The sequence below is a fragment of the Triticum dicoccoides genome, chromosome 3B, assembly GCF_002162155.2.
Source record: "Triticum dicoccoides isolate Atlit2015 ecotype Zavitan chromosome 3B, WEW_v2.0, whole genome shotgun sequence".
In the NCBI taxonomy this organism is placed as follows: domain Eukaryota; kingdom Viridiplantae; phylum Streptophyta; class Magnoliopsida; order Poales; family Poaceae; genus Triticum; species Triticum dicoccoides.
Window position 1 is genome coordinate 152,239,656 of NC_041385.1, and position 1,615 is coordinate 152,241,270.

The window sequence follows — 1,615 nt, forward strand, 5'->3', positions numbered from 1 at the left end:
CGCCGGCGAGCTGGTGGTTGGTGGCGGCTCGATCCACTCCTGCATCCTTCTTCCACTTCCCCGATGGCGAGGTCAGATGCGACCTGGGGGTTGGTGGCGGCTCGATCCACTCATGGATCCTTCTTGTTTCACTTCTCCGCTGCCTAACACCGAGCACTGGTCAAGGAGCATGGTATCGACGACGGCAGCCGGAAACATGATTTAAAATGGGACTTTACACCAAAAAATAAGAATGTGTGCAACAAACCTATTAGAGGGGATTAAACCATGAAATTTTATTTCATTGTGGGCATGGCTTTAGCATGTCACTGCGCTATTCGGCGCAACGGGTCCACTGGTTTCATTAAAAGGGAAAGGTGTAGAGGGTTCGGATTGCAGGAATAAGTCGCTTTCATTTCCAGAATAGAAGCTAGGATCTTTGACCAGACACAATGGCATGCTGCCATTAATTTTTAATGATTACTAGTATTATACTGAATTTTTCATGCTGCCATGGGTGATCTATGAGGACACCCTTTCCCTCGAATAAAAGAGGGGACACCCTAATTATTGTTTATGACTGTCATCAGGAGCATATGAATCTATTGGAATGTCACATGTCTTAGACTCTTGAGATTAGATTAGCTAGATGGCCTCTCAAGAAGGAAAGATGGGCGGTCTCATACCCGGCAGGCGTCCTGGTTGAAGAGTGCGCCGGACTGGTGGGTGCCCCATACTCGGCAGGCGTCCTGGTTGGGACCTCAAGTTTTAGATGTTAGGTTTGGTTGCGAGGTTTATTAGGTATTAGGCCCAGACTATCAGCATCCCTACATCAACTGGATAGGAGTAGCCACAGATGTTGCCTAGACGGTGGCTTTAGTTTTACTGGTGTATGACTTTGTAAGGTCATGTATGAATAATTAATAAAGTGGTTGCATGCATCGTCCAGATGCAGAGGCCAGGGGTCCTCCTCCTTTTCTAAAAAAAAGAAGAAAAGATGGGCTAAGACGCATACTGGTTGGTGGTATGGGTGCCGCTATATTTTATCATTTATAATTGGCATCCTTGTTATGGACATCAAGAAAACACAGGTGTGCTGATTTGGAATTTTAGAGGTCCAAGTATATGTGTATGTGCAATGCACGTGTTTTGTGAGGTGCTTAGAATAAAGCGGTCATTTTCTTTTTTGCCTATATGATAAAATATTTGATAGAAATGCCATTTAACAATTTGCCTCAAACAAGTGCATGATACAACAATTTAAGCATGTAAATAGTGCGCTTGCATCAGATTGGAATGAGCCTCGACGTAAATGCTTGCTCATATCTAAACCGGCGATGGTGCTCTTGTATTCGGCTTGTCTAGAAGTCGAGGAATGACGCGTCTTCAATCACGTCTGCTACGATGTTGACATCATCTTTGCTAGGTCATGGTATCATCTCCACCGCCACCGCTCTTTTGGGTTATCTGGAAGTCGATGACATGATCTTCAATCACGTCTGCTACGACGTTGACATCATCTTTGCTAGGTCATGGTATCATCTCCACCGCTACCTCTCTTTAGGGTTATCTGGAAGTGAGGAACGACATGATCTTCCATCGCGCCTGCCACGATGTCGATGCCATCTTCAGCTAG